Raw genomic sequence first — 14583 nt, 5'->3', positions numbered from 1 at the left:
GCTTTAACAATTTTGTTTTTATTGTTTCATTTTTATTAGGCTTTAACATCATAGCAAGGCTTTGTGTGTGTTGACTGGAAGAATTCAAAGGTAAAAAAAAAAAAAAAGACAGATTAATAGACCTTAGCAGATGGTAGCAAGTCTTCATCTAATCACAAGACTACATGGAGTGTCATAACTTTCTGTGAGACAGAGAAGAGGCAAAATTAACTTCAGGTGGGAAACATCATAAAAACACCACTGAATATAAAGCATTTGGAATTTACCCTAAGGGATAGATATATATGTGTCTGTGATCTCAGAATAATCATTACCCTAAAAGAGAAAAATGTTAGCAGATGTGACAGATTCTGATAGTGGAGGTAAAACTACTCAAATAATGCCATAGAAATAAAAGAACATACTTGAAAGCCAGCTCTTCACTGAGTCTAAAAATTACACTGAGATGTTAAAACCAACAACTAAAACAAAAGAAACCAAACCAAAAAAAAAAAAAAAAAAACCACACCTCCCACTCAGTGTAGTCAGATCAGTTAATATGATGTCTGTGATAAGAGGGTACCATGTTGTGTTTGTGTATGGAACAGGGTCACTAGAGTATGAGAGTAATCATGCTCAAGAGAAATGGAAATAAAACAATTAGGGTTGATAGAAATAGAAACTCACATTTAAAGGAATCTGTTCAAAAGAGGATTAAAGAGACAAAGCATAGAATACCTGGGATGAAGATTGCTATGGTATTTTAGACATAAAGACTGTGAGGTTGTTAGATCCAGCAAAGCCTGTACTATTAGGAAAGAGCTATTATTTTTCCAAAAAGAGGAAAAATAATAATCAAAAATGTAGTGTTTGGAATTTAGTAAAGGAATGAAAGTATCCGTAAAGTAATGAAAGTATCCAGTGGATTTCTGAAGTTTTAAAAGTGGAAAACTTAGATCACTAGAGAACAATGATTTTATAATAATAATATCAGCCACAATGAAGTACTAAATGGTATATTCATTTTCACTTGCTCAAATACACATGAAACCTCTGAGGCTGTTTACCCACTTAAACATATTTAGTTAATAACACAATCATCAAATGTTGGCTGCCAAACTTTTCATATTCAAGTTTAAACGTAATTTCTGAGGTTTTTCTAGATTTGTGTGGTTGAAAATTTTTTAGCATAAATTTTTAAAATTGAACATGTGCATTTTAAATTTCTTTTGTATAGTCCATTTCTAGCATTTTTCATATTGTATGAGTCTAAGCTTGCCTATCTATCTATATTTGTTAGTTTGTAGCTTATGGATATTTAAGGATGGATCTTTAAGTACTGTTTGCTCTCCCAACAGTGAATGGCTTACATACATGAATCAACATGATTGCATGTGCCATTTTGAACTATTAGAGGCATATATATGCATTTTTTTATCAACAAAAGTTTCAACCATTTTATATCAGATTCTTGGTAAATGTAATCTGTCAAGTAGTTGTAAAACAGAAGTGAGTATGCTTGCACACTTTGTAAGATTAAATTAAGCCAGCAAATTTGAATACATGACTTGATAATATTAAATAACACTGAAGCATTCTGTTCAGGAATATCATCCCCACCTTCTCCTCCCAAGGCTCAGGGGACACTGATGAGAAATAATGTAGAGAACTAATGTTAAGAACCACAGGTCAAGGAGGACTTTGGGACCTGACCAGGCTGTTGTTCTCAGGAACACAGGACAGCTGTTGTTGTCTTTATAAGACTAGAAAAAGGACAAAACCATAAACATTCTAGCATGAGTGTGTTGGGCCTTCCAAGGTATAAGTCCTTGTGGAGAAGCTACTGGAAAGTAATGGGTACAGAGGGAGGGAGAGTCAGGTTTCTTCAAGACTATAACCCATAGTGGACCCAAAATGGTAGCTCTGCGCTCATGACAGAGGTAATACTAATTGTAATTAATGTATTAAAAAATAAAATGAAATATAAAGAATATCTATGTGTTTTTTACTGTTTCTTGTTTTTATAGTTTAATATTCTCACACATCTCTTAAAAATATATTACATAGTAAAATATTTTCTACATTTTACAAATGTGTTTTCTGCTCTTTTTTAGAAAGATTATCTTTGTATATTAAGTACATGCTCTCATTGTGTTTTGAACGCCTCAAAATTTTTTTATTTTTACGAAATGATCTCACTGTGTCACAATATCCAAGGAAATTATCAAATATTTTATTCCAGAGAGAGAGAAGGTGTGGGGGGAGAGGGTCAGACAGAGAGACAGTAACAGAAAGACAGATCAGAGAGAAAGAGAAACTATTTCACATTGGAAAATTATAAGAGAAACTTCAGAAACAATCCATGTTTAATTGATAAAAGTGGAAAATATCAACCAGAATCAAAATAAAATACATAGATAGCACCCACCATAACCACAAAGCTAAATCATGTATCACTGCTTCTTAGTTAATATGCTAAGATTCTGAACTATAACTACTAAAATGTGGCCAAACTACTACAAAGAAAACAAATGTTCCTGAGAGCTTTTAGTTTCTGAAAAAAAAAAAAAAAGTTACATTTTCAATAAAAAAATTCACCTAATTTTGTATATAAAATTAAGAGAAAGTTTTCAGTCAAACTTCTGGCTCTTCAGATGAAGTACTTCAGGCCTTCAAAGATAAAATTTCCTCTCCTTTTTAACATCTTTGAAGAGATTTTTCTCTATTGGCTACTCAAATATTTGGCTAACTTCTGTCCAAAAGCATGAGTAGTGTCTGATCCACGGAAGATCTGCAAGGAGCTTATGCAGCAGTATTGACATGGAGATAATGTAGTTTTCTGAGTAAAAAGGAAACTTTTATTTCTTGACGGTGGGGCGATCATGCCAATATTTCTAAGAATATTTGAACATTCTCACCTACAGTTTCCATGTAAAAGTTTCGGCTTATCAAATACAGCAAAGCTGCTTCATACAACACAAATTTACCAGATTACAATTTTGAGACTGTGACAACTGCCTTGTAGACTCCCCCAACTAAACTCTGAGCGTCAGTATGCTTTTCTTTTGAATGCTGTAGGAAAGGATTTTGTTTTGGTATCTTTCTCTGACTCCCAGAGTCTGCCTTCATTTTTTGGGCTTGTGTCTCTTGTGTGAGACTTTTTTCTTCAGACAAAACAAATGCAGGGATTTTCCCCAAGTTCATCAGTGTAACTCTGCCCTCTCTCTCTCTTTGCACATGCCATGATGCAAGCCAGGAATGTTAGTGCACTCTTATAACACCAGCACTTGTGAAGTAAAGGCAAGAGGGTAGGGAGGATTGGGAGTTCAAAGTGATCTCAAATCAGTTGTTACAAAGGCATTCAGTTTCAACATCCCCACATAAAAAAGAAAAAAAAATCCTTATAATGACTCTGGGCTTCCCTCAATACTATGAAATTCATCCCTACCACAAGATCAACAAATTTTAACAATTTTCATTTCATATCATACTTAATCCTTTGACATGTAAGATATATGCAGATGAAGGTAACCATACTTTGTAAAGTTCTTCCTCCATTGACCAGTCTGTTTGGGTTAAATAGAGATCGATGGATATGTAAAGATACCTTATGTCCCTCTTGCCTCATGTGGAAAGTATGGTTTTAGAAATGTATACAAATTATGTAATGAGTCTTTTTTACCCTCACCCACAATCTTTGTATCTTCTTCCCTCCCCTACATAATCTCAGTGAATAAATTGGTAGGTTTTAATTTGTATAAACTAATGTTACCTTAATTCCTGTTGAGAGCTGTAGTCTGTTTCCAATAACTTTGATTTGTTTAGCAATTGTATTCTGATTCTTAGACATATCAAAGAAATCCTTGTAACAAAATTGTATCAAAATTGTCACTTTGAAATAGGGCACAATGCATGCTAAATAAGCACTCTGTCACCTGAATTAGGTCCCCCAACATTAATTTTCATTTTAAAATAAAATTATTTCCTTTCCAAGTCATGCGATCCTAACATTCTGGGTGGGCTTTAAAATGTACTATCAGTGTGTCTATAGAAATATCTAACTTAATAAAGGCCATCCTTTTAGGGATTGAACTTCCTTTCAACCTATGAAATGTTAGGTACTTCTTTGTCATATTTGGCATATCTCTAAATATCCAGCCATACCCTGTTTCTGCAGATTTATGCTGTCAAATCTTATTTCTTCAACCAATTTCCTAAACTTTACAACCTCTGTGAAATTTGAAATCATGTTCAACTCCTTATTGTGATTCCCCCCCTTTGTCATTTTAAAGAGTAGTATCTAAAACCTTGCTCACTTAAAGAAATAAAGACATGAATGAACAGGATATTGATTTGGTTTGTTGGAATGTAGATGTTCTTGAAATATAAACATATCACAAGAATGAGCCAGATGGATTCTTCTTTATTCTGAGAAGTATTGTTTGCTATCAGTTCAAATTTTGTCCTTGTGTCGTGATTGTTAGTAAGAAAGCACATTAAATGAATTTTGTGTTAGCACTAAAACAATGAGATGTTTTTAAGACCTTAAAATAGCCAAGTAGCTTGGTATTAAAATTAATTAGCTTAAACCCCAGGAGATGATTCAAATACTTAAGATTCCTGTAAAACCGACACTCCATTCTTTTTATTCATTAAAAAAATAAAATAAAATGTGCTACTCAATATTCTCCACATAAGGTGTTGATTTTGTTTTTATATGAAGCCCTTGGCTTCTAGTCTTTAGTTTTTGGTGGAAAGGCAGGACTATGAATGCCCTGTGGCACAATATGCAGCTTTTATTTGTATCCCAGAGTTATATTTTATTGTGCCAGACTCTGAGAAACAAATGAGAAATAGATCCTTATTATAGTAAATGTCAAGAGTCATGGAGCAAAACCTTTGTTAGTGAGAGTAATTAAAATATGAATCAATGACCAAGCCATGAGTATCAAGATGGGAACAGTTTATTTTAATCAGTATTTATTATTCTATCCTTTCAACGAAAATATAACTGAAAATTATCAATAAGCTATGGGTTGCTATGTAATTTTAAGGTAGTTGGATGACAATATTTGTAAACCCTTGAATGTCAGCACTATAATTGTACTGTATATATAAAACCTGAATGCTTAGAACAATTACAACTTGAAGGGTGTACCTAATCTCAACAGCCTAAAGCAACTATAATAATTAAAATTCTATATATATCCTCATCAAATACTTTATACTCTCTTCCCAAATACTATACAAAAAGGTAGGGTTTGAATAAGAAATACAGTATAAATTAATATACATTTGAGCACACACAGTTACTACCATACAGCCTTTCCTTATTGCTTTAGTGTCTGTTTTGTATTTTTCCATTTCAAATGCAAACTCGTGATGGTAGGGAAATTTCTGCTTTTATTGATCTAAAACTTAGTCTGTTCTGCTTTTAATTCTGAAGATTAGTTTCCCTAGCATTCTGGTTCAAAATGTTGGTATTACTTTGAGAATTCCTTCTGTATTTTTTTGTTGCCATTACTTTTAATGACAATGTAATCATATTGATCTCCTTTTCAAAGTATAGAGTACATTTTGGACGTTAATTGGTCTGTTAGTTGTATTTCACCAAATTTGTAAAAGGGTTGCTTGTATTAATTTAAATGTCTTAGTCTGATAGCCACTCACTTTTCTAAACCAACCTTATTCATTAAAGTTGTAATATATTCACAGTAATACTGAGTATATAAGTCTACACATATGTAGATCCAAGGCTACATACTTTCCAACCAGGCTGGTGCATTTGTGTTCACAGATAACCCTATGTTAAAACATCACAATAATGCAAGTTCCAAGAACTGTATAAATGATCATTCATTGCCATTGCTCTATGACCTGTGGAATTTATATGCGTGCACATTAGCATGCCCCCTTTATGATGCTATCGGATTTTTAACTCTCTGAACATCCTGTCTTTAGGTTCTCAAGAATTCATCTTTTCCTCCTTGTTTATATGGGCAACTGTTAATCTTACTGTAAGTATAGTGTTACATTTTCCAGTATGTCTGATAATAGGAATTATACAGTATTTGCTTCCACATTTTTTTTACTGTGTATTATATTTCCTCTATGTCCACTTAGATTAGATAGCACTCTCTCTACTTCTCTATGTTTCTGTGTCTTTCTCTCTCTCTTTATATCTCTTTCTCTCTCTCTGTCTCTCTTTATTTCTCTCTATCACTATACTCTATTCTGTAGGAAACAGTTTATCTGAATGTCAGCTTTTACTGTCAGAATTTTTTAAAGTGACAGATTTGTATCATTTATTACTGAGATTATATCCTGCAAATGGCCCAAGTTGGAGTAACCAGACTTAATTTCATTAACCATCACTTCAAATAAGAGTATTATTCTGTGTAGAATGTGGAGATCCTAAAGTACAGGTACTTTATCTTATGATAGCCATTTTTATATCAGGTATCCACAAGATATTTTATATAAATATTCCTGATTTTATCATGCAGATTAAGACATACATAAAAGTTAGGACAATAAAATCAGTACACTTTTTAATTTTGAAGCTTATTCAAAATTGAAATTTATTTTATAGTGAATAATAAAGTAGCCACAAATGTGGTTTTTATCCACTCTGTATTTATGCTTAAGTCGTAGAAGCCTAACTCACTACATCTTGGAACATCATCATAAATGATAAAACACTGAACTTGGATATTCACTGCTTAATGTATGCCTGTTTCTCCTGAATCATTGTAACTTTTCCAGGATCCTTGAAAATTCTTTAAGAAAGCCAGGAAATCATAGAACATACTTAATATTTTCTTTTTTGTATTTTTAATTGAATATTTTATTTATATACATTTCAAATGTTATCTCCTTTCCAGGATTCCCACCCCCGAAACCCTCTATCCCATTCTACAGAGGACTCTCCTATGTAGACTTACAAAGAGTCTTCTCTCTGTAGCTCTCTTTTGCTTATTATATTTATATGAAAAGTCTAGCCACAAAACCAGCCTTATATTGTAAATTTGGGACTCCAAGTCCATCTTCTAGTTTTCAGCTTTTCTGTCTGGTTTTCTGATACCCACAGAAAGTAACAAGTGTGCTCCCATTTAGAAGTTTCATAATCACCCAAACTTTGTTAGCTGACATCTGCAAACAAAATGTTATATATTTTGTAAATTTTATATCAATTCATGATAGGATAAGTATTCTAATACTATTCACCCTGTCAAAACCATTGATATATTTATATAATTTCAAATTTTATATGTTGTTATTGTGTAAATTTCATGCTTGATTTCAGATATCTTTACTTTTGACCTCTTACAGGATGCAAGTACCAATACACTACATTATTTTTCTTGCCATACAAGTAACTAAACCTAGAAAAACATTTCAAAAAATAAGAATACAATCAACAATATCCAGGTCAATATGGCATGACCAGAGCCCGGCTATTCTGTACAACAAACCCTAGATATTCTAGTGAATTGAAGCACAAGAAGAAGATCTTAAATCAAATCTTATAAAGACAATAGAGATTTTAAACAAAAAACAAATAAATCCCTTAAGGACATACAGGAAAATACATACAACCAGGTAGAGGCATTAATAGAGAAAGCAATAAATATAAAGAAACACAGGAAAATACAAACAGGTGAAGGGTATGAATAAAACTGTCCAAGACTTGAAAAAGGAAATGGAAGCAATAAGAAAAACCAAACCGAGGCAATCCTGGAGATGGAAAATCTAGGAAAGGAAACAGGAACTATAGACAGATAGTTTTACAAACAGAATATAGACAATGGAAGACAGAATTTTGGTTATAGGAGAAGTTATGATAGAAGAATCAATATATCATTCAAAGAAAATGCAAAATCTAAAAATACCATGACACAAAATATTTAGGAGATTTGGGATAGTATGTAAAGACCAAACCTAAGAATAATAGGAGTAAAATAAGCATAGTCCCAACTCAAAGGCCAAGACAACATCTTCAACAAACAAAATCATAGAAGAAAACTATCCTGAACTGTGGGGTGACAGGCTGTGCAGGCAACCTAGTCCAAGCTGAGCAAAGATCTAGAACTCCAGAGACCCAGTGGGTGGTAATTTCCACCTGCATGGGACAGAATGTGTTTGACCATTCCTCCTGGGCCCCTGTCTTCTGTGGCAGTTACACCCCCCACAGCCTCCTGCAAGAAAGGTGTGTGATGTAGGTAACCTAGAAGCAGCACCAAGCCTTCCCATATGCAAATAAGGTTTCCCCAAGCTCTCAGTCCAAACCTATGAGAAGTACCTGCTGTCCACCCCTGAATCACACCCCCCAACTGTATATAAATACTATCCAGCGAATTAAAGGTGTATGAGAACCACTCTGAAGTCTGAACCTTTTGTTCTATGAGTTGTAACACTTAGGAAGAGGTCTTCTCTCCTGAAACGCCTCCTGTACTCCCTACTGGCTAGTTGGCCTCTCCTGGGCCCAGCCTGACCCAACTCAGTTCAGGGCAGTGAGGAGTAACCAAGTAACCTAGAAGGCATGGCAGAGACAGAGGTGAAGCCAACTGCAACAGCAGAAGTGGCAGAAGCAACTTCCCCTCCCTGTCTGTACTCGCTTCCCTTCTCTGGAACTCTCACAACAGGCAGGGCCAGAGATCTCCACGGAAAGCCTCTGTACACAGGCCCACACTAGCCCACAGAAAACATTGGCTATTAAGGTACAAGAAACTTACAGAACATCAAACAGATTAGACCACAAAAGAAAATCCCCCTGCCACAAAATAATCAAAACACTCAATACATACAACAAAGAAAGAATTTAAAAAGCAGCAAGGGAAAATTTCTAAGTAACATATATCAGAATTATACTTGATTTCTCAACTGAGACACTAAAAACTAGAAGAGACTTGGCAGAGGTGTTACAGACCCTAAGGGACCACAGATGATACTCAGCAAAACTTTCAATCACCGTAGTTGGAGAAACCAAAATATTCCATGACAAAAACAAATCTAAACAGTACCTTTCCAACTAATACAACCCCACAGGGGATACTAGGAAAAAAATCAAGTAAAACAAAACTCCAACCCAATGAAACACAAGAAATAAAAAATTATACAGCATTAAAACCAATAGAAGGGAAATGCACACACAAACACACACTCCACCACCACCAACATCAAAATAAAAGGAAGTATCAATCATTGGTCATTAATACCCACTGAATATCGATGGACTCAATTCCCCAGTAAAAAGACACAGGCTAACAGAATGAATGTGTAAACAGAATCCATCATTCGGCCACATATAAGAAATACATCTCAGCAAATATAGGTTAACCATGCTATATTCAACAGACCCAAAGAAACCAAATAACAAAAAAGGTCCAAGGGAGGATAGTTGAATCTTTCTCAGAAGGGCAAACATAATAGATCAATGGAAGGAGGAAACTGGGTGGATGACAGATGGAGAGGACAGATCAAGGGAGATAGAAGGGATACCAGTGGTTGGTGGGCAATCTCTACAACTTGCCAGAGACCTGGGATGGGGAGAGGCCCCAGAGGATATATGGGAGTGACTTTAGCTGGCTCTTAGCAGTGGGAGATATGGATCCTGAAGTGGCCACTCCCTGTAGCCAGAAGGCCTCCTAGCGGAGGAATAAGGACAGCAATCCCACCATAAAACCTTCAACTCAAAATTTGTCCTGCCTATAAGATGTACAGAGAACAAAAAACAGAGCAGGGACTGACAGAATGGCCAACCAATGCTGAGGCCTGCCTTAAAGGCACAAGCCAATCCCTGACACTATTATTGATACTATGTTATATGTTTGCAGGGAGGAAACAAACATATCTGTCCTCTGAGAAGGTCCACCCAACAGCCAATGAAAAGAGATGCAGAGACCCAAACCACACATTAGATGGAGCTGGTGAGTATGAAGGAAGAGTTAGGAGATGAATTGAGAGAAGACATGGACTCCATGGGTAGGCCAAGAGAATCAACTAAACTTAACCCTCGGGTAAGGGGGCAGAGGAGCTCCCAGAGAATGAATTACTAATCAAAGAAAGCACAGACTGGACATAGGCCCCCTGCACATATATAGCAGATGAGCAGCCTGGTCTTCATGTTTGTTCCCAAATAACTGGAGCAGGGGCTGTCCCTGAGTCTGTTGCCTGCCTGCCTGCCTGCCTGCCTGCCTGCCTGCTTGTGGAATCTGCTTTCCTATGCCTAGTCCCTGTGTTACCTGATGTGTATATGGGGAGGTGGGGGTTATTGGAATAACACACCTAGAGGGGACTTCCTCTTCTCAAAAGATATAGTAAGGTGGAATGAGGTATGAGGAGATACTGGGAAGGGAGGAAGGGCTGCTATTGAGATGTACAGTGAATAAATAAATAATTAATTAAAAGAATAAAAGTTAAAAAGAACTACATTTGAATATATTCATTGCCAGGCATCACTTTTCATTGCCTGGTTTTACATAAGTTAAAACAATATATCTTCTAATGTATCAATTTTTTTTCTGGATAACTTGTCATACATTTTATATGTATCTATGTTTCAGTTGCATTTAGAAGTATTTAGCTTCTAAAGTCATACTTTTTTTTTTATCAAAACAGAGATTTTGCTTTAAAAGTTTTTGACCAGGGCAAAGCATAGCCATAAAGAAAACAAATGCTTTTAATAAGTTTTGAGGGAATTATTTGATATTTATTTTAGTTAAATTCAGTTTTTTATTTAATGTGCCTCTCTTTTTCATATCTTTTAATTAGGTAATTGCTACCAAGTATGGATTCATGCTTCTCTTTTTAACTCACCAATTTATTAAAACAGAAATTTTAAAGTATCTACTGAAAATATCTGCACATGTATATGAAATATGTATAAGTATATGTGTGTTCATATTCATTTGTGTGAGCATAAGCATGTATGTATCAAAACAAACATGCCAGTTTTCTTTCAGTATTTCCAATTTTGAGGCAGGTATACTCTTCATGAAAGCCCGAAAGGTCATTCTATAAAACTGTGAAAGTGAAGCCTGCAATGTGTTGCAGGCTTTAATATGTTGAATATGTCAGAGTAGGGAATATCTTCCAAAGAAAGCTGCATAAAGGGAATGGAGCCAACCCAAGAGAGAGAAGTGCATTTTGATCAAAAGATTCATTTGGCTAGAGACATTTGTCATTAGATTTGGAGTTGTAGGATTCAGAGTTTGAACTGAAGGGTTTGGGTATGTCTTTGGCCCAGTAGTTCCTCACTATTTTTCCATTATTCCATTTCTGGAATAGTAAAGGTATATTCTGTGCAAATGTTGTTGCAAATGTGTAATTTGATTTTTGAGTTTGCATAATGTTACAAGTAAGCTATTTCCTTGCATCTCAAAGAGACTTTGGATTTATTAACTGTCTTGGGACTGTAAAAGCCATGGGGACTATTAAAGTTGGATTAAATAAATTTTGTATTATGATATTTTTACAAAATAATAGAGACCATGGAATGGAATGTGGTAGTCTGAATGAGAATGTCCACACCAACCCCATCTGCTCTTGTATTTGAATGTTTGTTCCTCCATTAGTGGAATTGTTTGGGAAGGATTAAGTGATAATGGCCTTGTTAGAGAAGGTGTGCTACTAAGAGTAGTCTTTGGGATTTAAAGGCCCCTGCCACTCCCAGTTACCTCTTTTTTATCTTGTGCTTGCAGCGAAACATGAACTCTCTCAGGGTTCAGCTCTACTGTTCAAATGCTCTGCCGTACCTTCCTCTTGCCATATTCTGTGCCACAATGGCCAAGGAGTCTAATTCATAGAAATGTAAGACATCCCCCTCACTAAACTATTTCTTTAGTAAATTGCTTTGGTAATTGCATCACCAATCAATAGAAATTGACTACAGATAAGGCATTGCAAAGATTACTGTTGATGGGTCACTCTCAGAAGAACGCACTGAAATACCAAGATCAACATGGTCAAGTTGAGAATAAATGGAAATCTCAAAGCAAAATTCACATTTGCCTATTAAGAAACAAGTGATTATTGTTGATCAGTTGTTATATATAATCTTGAGATTGTATAATTATGTCTGGTTGGGTATATACTAATTGTGCTACTAACCTCATAGAGAAAAACATGCTGCATAGCCCTTTTCTAAGTTATTATAGCCTCAGTATCTTTGGTATCACTTCCTGTTGAAAACAAATTGGTATTACAAGCTGCAAATTCTGCCACGCTAGCAGATTGGTGACACAAATTACTCATCAAAATAGAAAGGCTCTAGTAGCTTCCGAAGCCCTTGCTGTATAAGGATGATTAAGTGTTCTGAACAAGACCACAAATCACAATAATGAATCTGATGAAAATCTCCAATAAGAAACTTAAATGCTCCATCTGGTCTTCAGAACAATGGTGTTACAGTGTTGAATGATGGCATTCTAAATAGCATATGATGGCAGATTCAATAAACTGGGTCTCAAGTCATCTCCATGTAGACAAGTACACCAGAAAAAGAGATGAACAAATCAAAGGACCATCAGCCACTGCTTAAACACTCTGAAGGGAAAACAAATGGAAGCAATGATTTGACAGGGAAGGCCCTTAGGTTGAGCAAGCATATTACAGTAATAGCATTTTAACCTATGTAGGACAATTTTTTCATAATTTAATTATATGTGTAATTCATGCTATTTTTTTCAGATAAATTTCAATATTGTCTTGAAAGTATTTATTTTGAAGATACTACATATGAGTTTTTGTATTTAATTATCACCTATCAATAAAGGAGCTAATATTAGTATATCTTATTACTATATAAGTTATATGGTAGATTGAATGCATAACTTATACCTATAACAATATAAGTAATGTATGAGTGATAATAGATTACAAAATGTGTTAACATTAAATAGAAGATAATGATCTACTTTATTATACATTGTTGCCACTAGAAAATGTATGGCTTTCACACTGTGTTTAGTAACTTGATAAGGGAAAATATTTTTGTTAGGAAATAGGCTGGATATTGCTTTTCTTCTCTTTGTAGATGGGATTCATTCAAATAGATTTTCCCTCAGACATGTGTGGCTTTATCATTATTGATTTAATTATAACTAAAAATTAAAAGAGAGAAAAATAATACTATAATGAAAATACAAGCTACTCTAAGTGGCTATGGTAAACACTGTTACAAGATACATTTTTCTTGCTTTTTTATTTAACTTATTTTGTGTGTGTGAGTGAGTGTGTGAGTGAGTGTGTGTGTGTGTGTGTGTGTGTGTGTATGTGTGTGTGCCATGATATATTTATGAAGTCAAAGGACAATTTTCTGGAGTTGTTTTTCTCTTTCCACCATGTAGGTTCCTTGAATTGAACCCAGATCATCATGCTTTACAGCATACTTATGCTCTATGCAAATTCACCAACCCCAAGGAAACATTTTAGTTAAATCTTTATATTACATAAAATGTATACATTTTAAAATTAGTTTTAAAATTACATATATGCATTGTAATACTTCTTATGTCTCCCACATTCTTCTTCAATTCATGAACTATTTTTCCTTTAATTATTATTATTACTACATGATGCTGTTCTAATTATATAGCTATATGTCTACATGCATATTTGGGGATGTAATTCCCCAAATACGATAGCCCTTGAAACTGAAAATCAGAATTGTGTCCTCATACAAAGACATCTCAATCTTAATACCTCTGCATATGGACTTGGATTTGGCCTCCATATAAAATACTTAGCTTTTCCGGGAAGGAACCCTCCAACTAACCAAATGTAAAAATAATAAAGTATAATTTCTCCCTAGATATTATTCCTAGTCCACTAAGTGGTAATTTTGATTACCTAAGTGTAAATGTACTTTTATCTGCCGTGTGAAATTTCCATGTAGAGGCTTACTGTTGAACACTCTCAATTTGGTTTCTCTTGACTTCTTGCTGAAGTGCTCGGCTTGGAAAGACTGCCTCTGAACTCCGGGACTGAACTGCTTCGGATTGAACTGACCATAACTGTATTCAAATGAGTTGCACTAAACTGAACTCCTCCAGACTGAACATGTCCAATCTGAACTGAACTTCAGTGTACTGATTCCCAATTGACTGGCTTTCTCCCTATACTGTTCTTAAATAGCTTCTCTTTCCCATCCTATTCTCCTGAGTTGGGCACATCTTATCCCTAACTCATTCTGTCAAATCTTTTTCTGATTCGTTACATTGCCTACCTCTCAATTAGTTACTTTCAAACATGGCTGCTTCCTTCTATAATTTTTACCTTAAAGGTGTATATTAAGGGTGTGTCTGTATTGCAGCCAGAGAAAGTAAAGGTGTGTGATATGTCTGCAGTCTATTGAATTACACAGACCTAGGTCTTTACATATGATCTCTTGCAGAACAGTCATGTTTCTCAATTAAAATTCCTCTACATCTAAACACAATATTTGGAAGCACAGATAATTTCCCAGCAGCCTTTTAGCAAATTCTGGGGGCTATATGCCCAGAATGTATCTCCCTTTTCTCCACCTTAGCTGCTATTACCATCTTCTATCTAGATCATTTTGATCAGTTATTTTATTTCCATATTTGTCTATCCTAAGCAATC

The 14583-nt window shown here is 34.9% G+C and overlaps 1 protein-coding gene and 1 long non-coding RNA gene across 5 annotated transcripts in view; one reads left to right on the top strand and one right to left on the bottom strand.

Moving 5' to 3' along the window:
- The window catches only part of Spock3 (SPARC (osteonectin), cwcv and kazal like domains proteoglycan 3), a 355249-nt gene that overhangs the window by 155335 nt on the left and 185331 nt on the right, over positions 1–14583 (bottom strand). The window lies entirely within an intron of this gene.
- LOC116069366 lies at positions 5957–11965 on the top strand. Its single transcript, XR_004109999.1, has 3 exons — positions 5957–5996; positions 9816–9908; positions 11682–11965. It is a non-coding gene; the product is annotated as an uncharacterized LOC116069366 (long non-coding RNA).

The sequence above is a fragment of the Mastomys coucha genome, unplaced genomic scaffold (assembly GCF_008632895.1).
Source record: "Mastomys coucha isolate ucsf_1 unplaced genomic scaffold, UCSF_Mcou_1 pScaffold22, whole genome shotgun sequence".
NCBI classification, from domain to species: domain Eukaryota; kingdom Metazoa; phylum Chordata; class Mammalia; order Rodentia; family Muridae; genus Mastomys; species Mastomys coucha.
The sequence above is the reverse complement of the archived record's forward strand: the minus strand, read 5'-3'. Positions and strand labels throughout refer to the sequence as shown.